Source organism: Arachis hypogaea, chromosome 14, assembly GCF_003086295.3.
Source record: "Arachis hypogaea cultivar Tifrunner chromosome 14, arahy.Tifrunner.gnm2.J5K5, whole genome shotgun sequence".
In the NCBI taxonomy this organism is placed as follows: Eukaryota; Viridiplantae; Streptophyta; class Magnoliopsida; order Fabales; family Fabaceae; genus Arachis; species Arachis hypogaea.
The window spans coordinates 80932103-80948965 of record NC_092049.1 but is presented as its reverse complement, the minus strand read 5'-3'; positions in this window follow the sequence as shown (position 1 = coordinate 80948965).

Below are 16863 nucleotides of genomic sequence, written 5' to 3'. Positions count from 1 at the left end.
TACCCCCAGCTATTGAAGAAAAAGGAAGATGACAACCAATTCTTGAGATTTTTGGAAATCTTCAAGAAACTACAAATCAACATACCATTTGCCGAAGCCATAGAACAAATGCCACTTTATGCCAAGTTTTTGAAGGAGCTAATGACTAAGAAGAGAAGCTGGAAGAACAATGAAACTGTGATACTAACTGAAGAGTGCAGTGCTATCATTCAGCATAAACTACCTCAGAAACTGAAGGATCCTGGGAGTTTTCAGATCCCTTGCATTATAGGAGAAATCACAGTAGAAAAAGCTCTTTGTGACTTAGGGGCCAGCATCAATTTGATGTCAGTAGCTATGATGAGAAGATGAAAATTGAGGAGGCTAAACCAACAAAAATGGCTCTACAACTGGCAGACCGGTCGTTCAAATTCCCTCACGGGATAGTCGAGGATTTGCTAGTAAAAGTAGGAGATTTCATATTCCCAGCAGATTTTGTGGTGCTGGACATGTAGGAAGACGTCAAGACCTCCATCATCTTGGGAAGGCCATTCTTGGCCACTGCTGGGGCTGTCATCGATGTTCAGAAGGGTGACCTCACCCTGAGATTACACAATGAAAAGATGACATTCAATGTGTTCAAGGCCATGAGTTACCCACCGGAACAATTGGGGGAATGCATGAGGTTAGATGCACTTGAGGATGAAGTGCAGGAGAATTTTGAAGAAGATGAACCTGAAGAAAATGAGAGATTGGTGGAGGAAGAAGCTGAATCAAGTGAAAAGGCAGTTACAGCAGAAATACATATACCAGATGCACCAAAAGAAGGGAACGAAAAATCAGAAGCACCCAAACCTGAACTCAAAGCATTGCCACCCACTCTCAAATATGCATATCTAGGAGAAAATGAAAACTACCCAGTGATCATAAATTCATCCCTCAGTCAAGATCAAGAAGACGAGCTACTCAAGGTGCTGCGGGAGCATAAGGATGCCATTGGATGGACCCTTGCTTACTTGAAGGGAATCAGTTCATCCATATGCATGCATAAAATACTGTTGGAAGATGACGCCAAGCCATCCATTCAATCCCAAAGAAGGCTGAACCCAATCATGAAGGAAGTGGTACAGAAAGAGGTTATGAAGCTTTGGCAAGGAGGAGTCAAATACCCAATTTCGGATAGCCCTTGGGTTAGCCCCATACATGTTGTACCAAAGAAGGGAGGGATCACTGTGGTTACCAATGAGAAGAACGAGCTCATACCTACAAGGACCGTCACAGGATGGCGGATGTGCATAGACTACAGGAAACTCAATGAGGCTACACGAAAGGACCATTTTCCCCTTCCATTCATGGATCAGATGTTGGAAAGACTTGCAGGGCACGCTTATTATTGTTTTCTCGACGGTTATTCAGGATACAACCAAATAGTGGTTGATCCAAGAGACCAAGAGAAAACCTCATTTACCTGTCCGTATGGAGTGTTTGCCTATAGGCGCGTGCCATTTGGGTTATGTAATACCCCTGCAACTTTCCAACACTGCATGCTTTCTATCTTTTCAGATATGATAGAAAAATTCATTGAAGTTTTTATGGATGATTTCTCGGTATTCGGAGATTCTTTTCCTAGTTGCCTACATCACCTAGCCTTGGTATTAAAAAGGTGCCAAGAGACCAATTTGGTCTTGAACTGGGAAAAATGCCACTTCATGGTGACAGGGGGAATAGTCCTTGGTCACAAAGTCTCTCACCAAGGCATTGAGGTTGATAGAGCTAAAGTAGAACTTATTGAAAAACTACCCCCACCCAGTGATGTCAAGGCAATTAAAAGTTTTTTAGGGCATGCTGGTTTTTACAGAAGATTTATTAAAGATTTTTCAAAGATAGTCAAGCCCTTAAGCAATCTCCTTGTATCTGATACACCATTCATCTTTGATGAAACATGCATGCTAGCATTTGCACATTTGAAAATGAGGTTATCCTCTGCTCCTATCATTTCCCCACCTAATTGGAACCTACCATTTGAATTGATGTGCGATGCATCTGATTTTGCAGTTGGGGCAGTGTTAGGACAAAAGAAAGATAACCTAGTTTGTGTGATATACTATGCTAGCAAAGTCCTTAATGAAACTCAAAGAAATTATACCACTACTGAAAAAGAGTTGCTAGCAATAGTTTTTGCATTTGACAAATTTAGATCATACCTCATTGGTGCTAAAGTGATAATTTTTACAGATCACACAGCACTTAAATATTTGTTTGCCAAGCAAGAATCAAAGCCAAGACTAATAAGGTGGATCTTACTGTTGCAGGAATTCGATATTGAAATCAGAGACAAGAAGGGAGTGGAGAACAAGGTGGCAGATCACTTATCTAGAATCCCTCATGATCAAGGTGGAAAAAATGATACAAATGTGAACAAGCTCTTCCCTGATGAGCAGTTGATGACAGTTCATAAAGCTCCATGGTTCGCAGATATTGCAAATTTCAAGGCAACTGGAGCATTACCCCCAGGGATCAATAAACATCAAAAGAGGAAGCTCATGAATGATGCAAAATACTTTGTTTGGGACGAGCCATATCTCTTCAATAAATGTTCAGATGGAATTCTTAGAAGATGTGTTTTGGAAGAGGAAGGGAGAGAAGTCCTGTGGAACTGCCACGGTTCATGCTATGGCGGGCGCTTTGGAGGGGACAGAACTGCAGCAAAGGTGTTACAAAGCGGATTCTTTTGGCCCACTCTTTTCAAGGATGCCAAGGAACTAGTAAAAAGCTGCAATGAATGCCAAAGATCTGGAAACCTGCCCAAAAGAAACGCCATGCCACAAAATTTCATCTTGGAACTTGAACTGTTTGATGTGTGGGGAATTGATTTCATGGGACCATTCCCAACCTCATATGCAAACAATTACATCCTGGTAGCAGTAGATTATATTTCCAAGTGGGTAGAGGCTATTGCAACCCCAACTAATGATAACAAGGTAGTCATGAACTTCCTCAGGAAGAATATCTTTAGCCGGTTTGGAGTCCCAAGAGCCCTCATCAGTAATGGAGGGAGCCACTTTTGTAACAAACCACTAGAAGCTCTCCTCTTACGATATGGGGTAAAACACAAAGTAGCCACACCTTACCATCCTCAAACAAGTGGGCAAACTGAGATATCCAACAGAGAGCTGAAGAGGATCCTGGAAAAGACTGTGGGCACATCTAGAAAGGATTGGTCGAAGAAGTTGGATGATGCTTTGTGGGCATACAGAACAGCATTCAAAACTCCACTTGGAATGTCTCCATATCAATTAGTCTATGGGAAGGCTTGTCATTTACCACTGGAGCTGGAACACAAAGCTCTTTGGGCTATCAAGATACTAAATTTTGACAGCATTGCTGCTGGTGCAAAAAGAATCTTGCAGCTGCAAGAGATGGAGGAATTCAGGTCACAAGCCTATGAAAACACTAAGATGTATAAAGAGAAGGCAAAGAGAAAACATGACATGCATTTGGCACCCAGGAGTTTCGAAAAAGGGCAGCAAGTACTCCTTTACAATTCTAAATTAAGGCTGTTCCCAGGAAAACTCAAGTCAAGGTGGTCCGGACCTTTCTTGGTTACAAAAGTATCACCATATGGCCACATCGAAATCACGGATGAAGATTCAGAGAGGACTTTTACAGTGAATGGACAAAGACTCAAGCATTATCTGGGCAACATGGGGGAAGACCCCAGAGTAAAGTACCATCTCAAGTAATTAAGGACTCGTCGAGCTAGCGACGATAAAAGAGCGCTCTGTTGGGAGGCAACCCAACCTCAGGTAGTTTCATTTTCATCTTTATTTCAATAAAAGTGATGACATGTCACCATGTCATGTTTTTTCTATGCTTTTTCCTTTGTTTTCAATAGGTTTTATGCACTTTCTTGAGCCATAAGCAAGCCAATTGGGTAGATTTCCATGTTTCCTTTGATTTAATCAACCATAGATGAATTAATGCAATTTCATGAGGATTTATGCTATAATTGCCACATATTATGAAAGAATGACAAACTCATGATTTTGAGCATAGCTTTGATGTGTTTGGTTGATTGATGATAGGTGAAGAAAGCTTGGAGAAAGGTTGAAGCAAGAAGGAATGGCTAGGAGCAAGAGAAAATAAAAAGTTTGAGCAAAAGTTTGCCTAAAACTTTAGCTCAAACTTTCGGATAAGTGAAAACACACCAGGGAACAAAAAGCTTGAGCAAAAGTTTGCCTCAAACTTTAGCTCAAACTTTTGGGAGAAAAGCTTGAGCAAACGTTTGCCTCAAATTTTTGGCAAACTTTGGCATCACAAATCAACACCCTGGAGAGAAAAAGTTCGCGCCAACGTTTGCCTCAAACTTTTTGGCAAACGTTGGCGCCAAAAGGCATACAAGGGGTATAATTCCAACAAGAATAACTTGAGCTACAGAGCTCCAAATGAGGTGATTCAAAAAGCAATGGAAAGTAGGAATCAAGAGCTTTCCAGGCATATATGGCACTGCATGGTGGACACTAAAATTGAGGGAGAAAACTGCCCAGAAATGTGCATAAACGAATATGGTGGCAACCTGCAGTGAGGCCAACTGACCTCTGCACCTTCGACGGAGTATAACTCGAGATGTAGAGCTCCAAATGATGTACTTCTAAAGGCATTGGAAAGTAGACATTCAGGGCTTTCCAACAATGTACAATAGTATGAAGTGAACAATACGTTTGAGCCTCCAGAACTGGCGTTTTTGACCACGTTTGAGGCAAACTTTACCTCAAACGCTGCACACCAAAGCCAGCGACCTTGTCCTCTTCAAATGAGCATAACGTGAGTTGTAGATGTCCAATTGAGGTGATTCCAATTGAGTTAGAAAGCTGACATTCAGAGCTTTTCAACCATATATAATAGTCTATAGTGGGCATAAAATTTGCAACGTTGACAAGCAGACAAAGTAGTACCCCAACATGCATGCAAGAAGGCCCAACGTTTGGCTAAAAGTTTGACCTCAAACTTTAGCCCAAACGTTGGTAGCAGCAAATAAGGGCAGCTGGTATAAAAAGTTTGAGTAAAAGTTTGCCTCAAACTTTTACTCAAACTTTTACTCAAACTTTTATAATTCATGGCCCGGTTCACAATGGGTTTCTCTCCAACTCCAAGAGCAATCAACAGAGGCTTTTGTCAACCCAATTCCATCAAGAGCAAGGGCCCAATTGACACCACTCAAAGGCACAAGAGATAGTTAGAATAGAAATTTCATTTTAATTGTAATTTGTTTTGAATTTCATTTTCATTTTTGTAAAAATGCCTATAAATAGGCATCTGTTTCATTTTATTAGAGAGGCGAGCTCCACTAGGGAGCATTAAGAATACAAAACTCTCTCTCTTTAGTTTTTCTTTTTGTTTTAAATCTTGGGTTGAGAATTGAAGAAAATCTGTTTCAATCTCACCTTGAGAATTCTCTCTGTTTTCTTCTTCTGCAATTTTAATTTCTCCTCTACTACAAGTTCCTTTGCTGCAAGTTTACAATTTAATTTACATTGAGCTTGATTTTGATCTTTGGTTCTCATTGCTTTCTGTTCTCACTGAATTCAATTTACATTCAAGCAATTTAATTCTTCTGCAAGTGCTCTGCATTTTACATTTCTGTTCATGATCTGATTTACTTTTCCTGCAAGTTAAATTTTCTCTAAGCTTTGATCTATTGCTCTCTTTAATTTCCAGCACCCACTCCCCTTTACATTTAATGCAATTTTACTTTTCTTGCAATTTAAGATTCTTGCAATTTACATTTCTTGCTCTTGAAGTTACTTGCCAATTTACATTCTGCAACTTTAAATTCATTGTCCTTTACTTCTTGTTGGTTACAATTTCACTCAATTCACATCAATGTTAGCTTGACTAAACTAATCATCCACTAAAGTTGCTTGATCCATCAATCCCTGTGGGATCGACCTCACTCACGTGAGTTTTATTACTTGATGCGACCCGGTGCACTTGCCGGTGAGTTTTGTGTCGGATCGTTTTCCGCACATCAAGTTTTTGGCGCCGTTGCCAGGGATTGATTTAGATCAACAATGATTAAGTGGGTGAGAAGTCTAGATTAAGCATTTTCTTTGTTTTTGTTCTTGAAACCAAGGTGTTTGTGTTTTTGCCTCACTAAGCAAATATCATCTGAAACATGAATTTTAATTTTATTTGGTGTTGTGTTTTACAAAATTCAAATAGAGTTCAACTCATCTTATGATCAAACAAATTTTATGGGATATTACCCACCATCACCAATCTCTAATGGTGGCTGGGAATATCACCAAGAGAATACACATTCTGAGCACTCCAATTCATGGAGATTTGCTTCAAAGACACAAGATGAACAAAAAAATCATATGGGATACCAACCACCACCACAAAATGATTCATATTATTATCCTCATGGTGGATGGAAGTATCACCAAAGAATGGATGAGCATCCACCCTCACGTCCCAGTTTCTCATTTGAAAGTTCTTCATCACTTGATTATGATTACTCTCAACCTTCATCTCTTGAACCAACAGGTGAGGATTACCTTCAAGCCATTGAAATACATAGAAAACTCGTGGAAAGATACACACAACCCCAATCCTGGAAAGAATTCGTATTCAAGAAGATGAATGAGTCCTCAGAGCAATCAAGGGGGAACTTAGAACCATCAAACAGCGAAGATGAAGACCAATTTGTGAGTGAGGAAGTGGAAAGACAAGATCAGGAGGCTACTGCATCAAGTGAACTTTCAATGAAGAATGAGGTGGTTAAAAATGAAACTACACTTGAGATGACAAAGTAACATGAAGAATCACAACTCTCACAAATTTCCCTGACCCAAAAACTCTCGACAATTGAATCTGTGATTGAAAAATATGAAGAGGAGATGAAGAAATGTTGGGAAGATCAACAAACTTCCTCAATGAAAAAGCTATTAAGTCAAATGTTGGGTGCAAGGGAGGAAGTGGAAGAGCAAGAAAGTGAGAAAGACAATCAAAGAATTCCAAACTCAAGTGAAGCAGAGAAGTACATGAAGGAAGAATCCACAGAACCACCATTGCAAGAGACTCTTGATGAAGACAAAACTCCAATAATCACACAGCAACCAAGTCGTAAATTCAAGAAAGTGAAGGCAATTAACAAAAGCACCAAGAAGAGGATTGTGACCAAGCTACAAAAGACAATATTCATGAAGAAAAGAAGGTCAACTCCAAGCAATCCTCCCCCTGATCCAGCAAGCAAGCTCAATCAAGCCATTAACAAAAGAAAGCTTGCTGAGGAGAGACCAAGACAGCGGGAAATAGCTGAATCTTCTCCTCCCTTGAGGTCATTCCTCTTAACAAACTGGAAGAAGAGGAAGAAAGTAAAGAACAACATGCCAACAGTAGGTAACGTTTCTCTTCTATGCTTTGTCTTCTTTCTTTGCTTTGTTTAAATTCAATAAATTGGCATACGGTTACATTCTAAGTTTGGTGTTGCCATGCAACACATTGTTTTCAATCTTTTTGGATGATTGCGACAAATCAAAAAATGAAGGTGACACACCAAGATTCTAAGTTTGGTGTGCCACCTATTTTTCTATGCAAATCATTCAGCAACACCACTTGTCTGCATAACCATAATGTCTTTGCAGTGTTAATTTTCTTTTGGTTTGGTATTTTGTTATTCTGTTTACTTTAGTTAATTCTTTGTTTTTAATGCTTTCATTTTAGTTTACTTATTCACTGTGTTTGTTAATACATTACCGAGAGAGTTTTATTCATGACATATTCTTGGCTTGGTGATTGTACTTAACAAATAACAGTTTCACTTGCTTAGTTTTAATTCAAATAAATGGACATAGGATTGCATTCTAAGTTTGGTGTTGCTATGCAACACAAATTGCTTCAAATCTTTACTGGATACTTGCATTGATTCCAAGTGAAAGTGTCACACTAAGTTTGGTGTGCCACTTATCTTTTATGCAATGTATTGTGCTCACCTTCTTAAGTTTGCAATCACAATGTCTCTGTTTCTTGTGCCTTGATTATTATCTTTAATTTTGCTTGTTTAAAACACATGTGTTACTAACATTTCATTGTGTAAGACATTCATAATCCATCTTAAGCCCATAGCCACGGTTCTAATAGTTGCTTGAAGATGAGCAAGCATTCTGAGTTGGTATGGAAAGGAGGAGGATGGGAGGAAAATGACAACAATAGAGAAGATGAACTACAAGGTTGTAAAGTTCCTTTTCTTCTCATTTGTTTCAAGCACTATAAACTGCATGATTGTCTTTACCTTCTCTGTATGCATGTGTGTATGAAAAGGCATAGTTTGATTTCTAAATTGCAATATGGTGCTGTGTCATTATGATTACCAACTTGAGTTTTGTGAATTCAAAAGCAATAAAGTATCATGATCATAAACAAACAAGGCATTAAAGAAGAGTTTAGCATGTGCATACAAGTATTGGAAAGCTAGTATGATTAATTGTTGCTCAATTGCATTGGATTTTATTTAATTGAAATTTTTATCTAGAACATTTTGTGAAATCTTTTGAAAATCATGAAAATCTTGAAGAGGCAAATACAATTAAAGCAAGAAAAGAAAAAGGGAAAGAATGAGAAAGCTGAAGGCTCTGAGTACCAATGGCTTTTTGTTTGTTAAGTACTTGTGGTGTTTATGTATCAAGCCAAATGCTTGAAAACAAAACACTTAGAAGTCAAGGTTAGGCTCAAAGTGCAAAAGCACTCCCTCAAAGCTCAAGGCTCTGAGCATCAATGATTAGAGAGTCAAAAAAAGAAAAGAAAAATGAGCTTAATGAAGTCCTCTAATCAAATGCTTGTGGTACTTATGTATCAAGTGGTAATAATTGAAAACAAAGCATTTAGAAGTCGTAGCTTTGTTATCAACTCATGGGGCAAAGCACCCAAAAGGAGAAGCTAAAAAAGAAAATCAAAAGCTTTTGTTTCAAGGAAGAAATATAAGAGAAAGATTTCATAAATTGAGCTAGATGGAAGCATCAATCATTTATATTTCTTTTGTGATTGTAGCATGCTTAGAAAACTAGCTTACCATGAACATTGAGTTGCTATTCTTCTTGCCTTGGATTGTCAATCTTTATTGCATGATTCTTTTCTTGCTTGAGGACAAGCAAGGTTTAAGTTTGGTGTTGTGATGACATGTCACCATGTCATGTTTTTTCTATGCTTTTTCCTTTGTTTTCAATAGGTTTTATGCACTTTCTTGAGCCACAAGCAAGCTAATTGGGTAGATTTCCATGTTTCCTTTGATTTAATCAACCATAGATGAATTAATGCAATTTCATGAGGATTTATGCTATAATTGCCACATATTATGAAAGAATGACAAACTCATGATTTTGAGCATAGCTTTGATGTGTTTGGTTGATTGATGATAGGTGAAGAAAGCTTGGAGAAAGGTTGAAGCAAGATGGAATGGCTAGGAGCAAGAGAAAATAAAAAGTTTGAGCAAAAGTTTGCCTCAAACTTTAGCTCAAACTTTCGGATAAGTGAAAACACACCAGGGAACAAAAAGCTTGAGCAAAAGTTTGCCTCAAACTTTAGCTCAAACTTTTGGGAGAAAAGCTTGAGCCAACGTTTGCCTCAAACTTTTTTGCAAACGTTGGCATCACAAATCAACACCCTGGAGAGAAAAAGTTTGCGCCAACGTTTGCCTCAAACTTTTTGGCAAACGTTGGCGCCACAAGGCATACAAGGGGTATACTTCCAACAAGAATAACTTGAGCTACACAGCTCCAAATGAGGTGATTCAAATAGCAATGAAAAGTAGACATTCAGGGCTTTCCAACAATGTATAATAGTATGGGGTGAACAATGCGTTTGAGCCTCCAGAACTGGCGTTTTCGACCACGTTTGAGGCAAACTTTACCTCAAACGCTGCACACCAAAGCCAGCGACCTTGTCCTCTTCAAATGAGCATAACTTGAGTTGTAGATGTCTAATTGAGGTGATTCCAATTGGGTTAGAAAGCTGACATTCAGAGCTTTCCAACCATATATAATAGTCTATAGTGGGCATGAAATTTGCAACGTTGACAAGCAGACAAATTAGTACCCCAACATGCATGCAAGAAGGCCCAACGTTTGGCTAAAAGTTTGACCTCAAACTTTAGCCCAAACGTTGGTAGCAGCAAATAAGGGCAGCTGGTATAAAAATCAAACTTTTACTCAAACTTTTACTCAAACTTTTATAATTCATGGCCCGGTTCACAATGGGTTTCTCTCCAACTCCAAGAGCAATCAACAGAGGCTTTTGCCAACCCAATTCCATCAAGAGCAAGGGCCCAATTGACACCACTCAAAGGCACAAGAGATAATTAGAATAGAAATTTCATTTTAATTGTAATTTGTTTTGAATTTCATTTTCATTTTTGTAAAAATGCCTATAAATAGGCATCTGTTTCATTTTATTAGAGAGGCGAGCTCCACTAGGGAGCATTAAGAATACAGAACTCTCTCTCTTTAGTTTTTCTTTTTGTTTTAAATCTTGGGTTGAGAATTGAAAAAATTCTGTTTCAATCTCAACTTGAGAATTCTCTCTGTTTTCTTCTTCTGCAATTTTAATTTCTCCTCTACTACAAGTTCCTTTGCTGCAAGTTTACAATTTAATTTACATTGAGCTTGATTTTGATCTTTGGTTCTCATTGCTTTCTGTTCTCACTGAATTCAATTTACATTCAAGCAATTTAATTCTTCTGCAAGTGCTCTGCATTTTACATTTCTGTTCATGATCTGATTTAATTTTCCTGCAAGTTAAATTTTCTCTAAGCTTTGATCTATTGCTCTCTTTAATTTCCAGCACCCACTCCCCTTTACATTTAATGCAATTTTACTTTTCTTGCAATTTAAGATTCTTGCAATTTACATTTCTTGCTCTTAAAGTTACTTGCCAATTTACATTCTGCAACTTTAAATTCATTGTCCTTTACTTCCTGTTGGTTACAATTTCACTCAATTCACATTAATGTTAGCTTGACTAAACTAATCATCCACTAAAGTTGCTTGATCCATCAATCCCTGTGGGATCGACCTCACTCACGTGAGTTTTATTACTTGATGCGACCCGGTGCACTTGCCGGTGAGTTTTGTGTCGGATCGTTTTCCGCACATCAAGTGTTTGGCACCGTTGCCGGGGATTGATTTAGATCAACAATGATTAAATGGGTGAGAAGTCTAGATTAAGCATTTTCTTTGTTTTTGTTCTTGAAACCAAGGTGTTTGTGTTTTTGCCTCACTAAGCAAATATCATCTGAAACATGAATTTCAATTTTATTTGGTGTTGTGTTTTACAAAATTCAAATGGAGTTCAACTCATCTTATGATCAAACAAATTTTATGGGATATTACCCACCATCACCAATCTCTAATGGTGGCTGGGAATATCACCAAGAGAATACACATTCTGAGCACTCCAATTCATGGAGATTTGCTTCAAAGACACAAGATGAACAAGAAAATCATATGGGATACCAACCACCACCACAAAATGATTCATATTATTATCCTCATGGTGGATGGAAGTATCACCAAAGAATGGATGAGCATCCACCCTCACGTCCCAGTTTCTCATTTGAAAGTTCTTCATCACTTGATTATGATTACTCTCAACCTTCATCTCTTGAACCAACAGATGAGGATTACCTTCAAGCCATTGAAATACATAGAAAACTCGTGGAAAGATACACACAACCCCAATCCTGGAAAGAATTCGTATTCAAGATGATGAATGAGTCCTCAGAGCAATCAAGGGGGAACTTAGAACCATCAAACAGTGAAGATGAAGACCAATTTGTGAGTGAGGAAGTGGAAAAATAAGATGAGGAGGCTACTGCATCAAGTGAACTTTCAATGAAGAATGAGGTGGTTAAAAATGAAACTACACTTGAGATGACAAAGGAACATGAAGAATCACAACTCTCACAAATTTCCCTGACCCAAAAACTCTCGACAATTGAATCTGTGATTGAAAAATATGAAGAGGAGATGAAGAAATGTTGGGAAGATCAACAAACTTCCTCAATGAAAAAGCTATTAAGTCAAATGTTGGGTGCAAGGGAGGAAGTGGAAGAGCAAGAAAGTGAGAAAGACAATCAAAGAATTCCAAACTCAAGTGAAGCAGAGAAGTACATAAAGGAAGAATCCACAGAACCACCATTGCAAGAGACTCTTGATGAAGACAAAACTCCAATAATCACACTGCAACCAAGTCGTAAATTCAAGAAAGTGAAGGCAATTAACAAAAGCACCAAGAAGAGGATTGTGACCAAGCTACAAAAGACAATATTCATGAAGAAAAGAAGGTCAACTCCAAGCAATCCTCCCCCTGATCCAGCAAGCAAGCTCAATCAAGCCATTAACAAAAGAAAGCTTGCTGAGGAGAGACCAAGACAGGGGGAAATAGCTGAATCTTCTCCTCCCTTGAGGTCATTCCTCTTAACAAACTGGAAGAAGAGGAAGAAAGTAAAGAACAACATGCCAACAGTAGGTAACGTTTCTCTTCTATGCTTTGTCTTCTTTCTTTGCTTTGTTTAAATTCAATAAATTGGCATATGGTTACATTCTAAGTTTGGTGTTGCCATGCAACACATTGTTTTCAATCTTTTTGGATGATTGCAACAAATCAAAAAATGAAGGTGACACACCAAGATTCTAAGTTTGGTGTGCCACCTATTTTTCTATGCAAATCATTCAGCAACACCACTTGTCTGCATAACCATAATGTCTTTGCAATGTTAATTTTCTTTTGGTTTGGTATTTTGTTATTCTGTTTACTTTAGTTAATTCTTTGTTTTTAATGCTTTCATTTTAGTTTACTTATTCACTATGTTTGTTAATACATTACCGAGAGAGTTTTATTCATGACATATTCTTGGCTTGGTGATTGTACTTAACAAATAACAGTTTCACTTGCTTAGTGTTAATTCAAATAAATGGACATAGGATTGCATTCTAAGTTTGGTGTTGCTATGCAACACAAATTGCTTTAAATCTTTACTGGATACTTGCATTGATTCCAAGTGAAAGCGTCACACTAAGTTTGGTGTGCCACTTATCTTTTATGCAATGTATTGTGCTCACCTTCTTAAGTTTGCAATCACAATGTCTCTGTTTCTTGTGCCTTGATTATTATCTTTAATTTTGCTTGTTTAAAACACATGTGTTACTAACATTTCATTGTGTAAGACATTCATAATCCATCTTAAGCCCATAGCCACGGTTCTAATAGTTGCTTGAAGATGAGCAAGCATTCTGAGTTGGTATGGGAAGGAGGAGGATGGGAGGAAAATGACAACAATAGAGAAGATGAACTACAAGGTTGTAAAGTTCCTTTTATTCTAATTTGTTTCAAGCACTATAAACTACATGATTGTCTTTACCTTCTCTGTATGCATGTGTGTATGAAAAGGCATAGTTTGATTTCTAAATTGCAATATGGTACTGTGTCATTATGATTACCAACTTGAGTTTTGTGAATTCAAAAGCAATAAAGTATCATGATCATAAACAAACAAGGCATTAAAGAAGAGTTTAGCATGTGCATACAAGTATTGGAAAGCTAGTATGATTAATTGTTGCTCAATTACATTGGATTTTATTTAATTGAAGTTTTTATCTAGAACATTTTGTGAAATCTTTTGAAAATCATGAAAATCTTGAAGAGGCAAATACAATTAAAGCAAGAAAAGAAAAAGGGAAAGAATGAGAAAGCTGAAGGCTCTGAGTACCAATCGCAATTTGTTTGTTAAGTACTTGTGGTGTTTATGTATCAAGCCAAATGCTTGAAAACAAAACACTTAGAAGTCAAGGTTAGGCTCAAAGTGCAAAAGCACTCCCTCAAAGCTCAAGGCTCTGAGCATCAATGATTAGATAGTGAAGAAAAAAAAAGAAAAATGAGCTTAATGAAGTCCTCTAATCAAATGCTTGTGGTGCTTATGTATCAAGTGGTAATACTTGAAAACAAAGCATTTAGAAGTCGTAGCTTTGTTATCAACTCATGGGGCAAAGCACCCAAAAGGAGAAGCTAAAAAAGAAAATCAAAAGCTTGTTTCAAGGAAGAAATATAAGAGAAAGATTTCATAAATTGAGCTAGATGGAAGCATCAATCATTTATATTTCTTTTGTGATTGTAGCATGCTTAGAAAACTAGCTTACCATGAACATTGAGTTGCTATTCTTCTTGCCTTGGATTGTCAATCTTTATTGCATGATTCTTTTCTTGCTTGAGGACAAGCAAGGTTTAAGTTTGGTGTTGTGATGACATGTCACCATGTCATGTTTTTTCTATGCTTTTTCCTTTGTTTTCAATAGGTTTTATGCACTTTCTTGAGCCATAAGCAAGCCAATTGGGTAGATTTCCATGTTTCCTTTGATTTAATCAACCATAGATGAATTAATGCAATTTCATGAGGATTTATGCTATAATTGCCACATATTATGAAAGAATGACAAACTCATGATTTTGAGCATAGCTTTGATGTGTTTGGTTGATTGATGATAGGTGAAGAAAGCTTGGAGAAAGGTTGAAGTAAGAAGGAATGGCTAGGAGCAAGAGAAAATAAAAAGTTTGAGCAAAAGTTTGCCTCAAACTTTAGCTCGAACTTTCGGATAAGTGAAAACACACCAGGGAACAAAAAGCTTGAGCAAAAGTTTGCCTCAAACTTTAGCTCAAACTTTTGGGAGAAAAGCTTGAGCAAACGTTTGCCTCAAACTTTTTGGCAAACTTTGGCATCACAAATCAAAACCCTGGAGAGAAAAAGTTTGCGCCAACGTTTGCCTCAAACTTTTTGGCAAACGTTGGCGCCACAAGGCATACAAGGGGTATAATTCCAACAAGAATAACTTGAGCTACAGAGCTCCAAATGAGGTGATTCAAAAAGCAATGGAAAGTAGGAATCAAGAGCTTTCGAGGCATATATGGCATTGCATGGTGGACACTAAAATTGAGGGAGAAAACTGCCCCGAAATATGCATAAACGAATATGGTGGCAACCTGCAGTGAGGCCAACTGACCTCTGCACCTTCGACAGAGTTTAACTCGAGATGTAGAGCTCCAAATGATGTACTTCCAATAGCATTGGAAAGTAGACATTCAGGGCTTTCCAACAATGTACAATAGTATGTGGTGAACAATGCGTTTGAGCCTCCAGAACTGGCGTTTTCGACCACGTTTGAGGCAAACTTTACCTCAAACGCTGCACACCAAAGCCAGCGACCTTGTCCTCTTCAAATGAGCATAACTTGAGTTGTAGATGTCCAATTGAGGTGATTCCAATTGATTTAGAAAGCTGACATTCAGCGCTTTCCAACCATATATAATAGTCTATAGTGGGCATGACATTTGCAACGTTGACAAGCAGACAAAGTAGTACCCCAACATGCATGCAAGAAGGCCCAACGTTTGGCTAAAAGTTTGACCTCAAACTTTAGCCCAAACGTTGGTAGCAGCAAATAAGGGCAGCGGGTATAAAAAGTTTGAGTAAAAGTTTGCCTCAAACTTTTACTCAAACTTTTATAATTCATGGCCCGGTTCACAATGGGTTTCTCTCCAACTCCAAGAGCAATCAACAGAGGCTTTTGTCAACCCAATTCCATCAAGAGCAAGGGCCCAATTGACACCACTCAAAGGCACAAGAGATAGTTAGAATAGAAATTTCATTTTAATTGTAATTTGTTTTGAATTTCATTTTCATTTTTGTAAAAATGCCTATAAATAGGCATCTGTTTCATTTTATTAGAGAGGCGAGCTCCACTAGGGAGCATTAAGAATACAAAACTCTCTCTCTTTAGTTTTTCTTTTTGTTTTAAATCTTGGGTTGAGAATTGAAGAAATTCTGTTTCAATCTCACCTTGAGAATTCTCTCTGTTTTCTTCTTCTGCAATTTTAATTTCTCCTCTACTACAAGTTCCTTTGCTGCAAGTTTACAATTTAATTTACATTGAGCTTGATTTTTATCTTTGGTTCTCATTGCTTTCTATTCTCACTGAATTCAATTTACATTCAAGCAATTTAATTCTTCTGCAAGTGCTCTGCATTTTACATTTCTGTTCATGATCTGATTTACTTTTCCTGCAAGTTAAATTTTCTCTAAGCTTTGATCTATTGCTCTCTTTAATTTCCAGCACCCACTCCCCTTTACATTTAATGCAATTTTACTTTTCTTTCAATTTAAGATTCTTGCAATTTACATTTCTTGCTCTTAAAGTTACTTGCCAATTTACATTCTGCAACTTTAAATTCATTGTCCTTTACTTCCTGTTGGTTACAATTTCACTCAATTCACATCAATGTTAGCTTGACTAAACTAATCATCCACTAAAGTTGCTTGATCCATCAATCCCAGTGGGATCGACCTAACTCACGTGAGTTTTATTACTTGATGCGACCCGGTGCACTTGCTGGTAGGTTTTGTGTCGGATCATTTTCCGCATATCAAAAATTCACAAGTTGTTTCCCCTGTATTGTAAGGAGCTAAGTTTGGTGTTCCACACCAGAACAATCCAAGAGTGATAGTGTAATTCTATGTTTGGTGTTTCACTAAAGGACATTGGTTAGAATTACGCTCCACTCCCAAAGAACATTGCTAGCTCCATCCAACCAAGAGAAATCACTTAGATGTAGTTAGACTATAGGTGATCATTGCTTTGTTGATAACAAAATATGAGGGTCTCTGCATATATGCAATGTTGTGTACTGGGTAAAGAACTAAGTTTGGTGTTCACACACCAAATTGAGTTCAAGAGGCACAAGCATACATGTAAGCTAACTATGTCTCAAGTGCTTTGGGAACAAGCAACTTCCAGGAATCTTATAAGGAAATGGTGCACCTTCACCCAAAGAAGCGAG